The following is a 240-nucleotide window of genomic DNA, read 5'->3' as shown; positions in this document are numbered from 1 at the left end:
TTCTTATCGAGCTGTTTCGTTTAAGCTAAATAGTATTTAGCTTTTAGTAAGAAAGTAAAAGGGAAGTTCTATGCGGGTTTCTAATTTCGAACTTGGGATCTGGGGGGCTACTACGAAATCCGAAAATCGAAGTTCGTATCGTTCCGTCCCTCTCACTCCCGTGTTAAATAATATTAGCGTCAGCGGGACGGCAAGATACGAAGTTCGAATTTTGCACTTCGTAATGGCTCTATTAAGAAC

Source organism: Choristoneura fumiferana, chromosome 27 (assembly GCF_025370935.1).
Source record: "Choristoneura fumiferana chromosome 27, NRCan_CFum_1, whole genome shotgun sequence".
NCBI lineage: Eukaryota > Metazoa > Arthropoda > Insecta > Lepidoptera > Tortricidae > Choristoneura > Choristoneura fumiferana.
The sequence above is the reverse complement of the archived record's forward strand: the minus strand, read 5'-3'. Positions refer to the sequence as shown.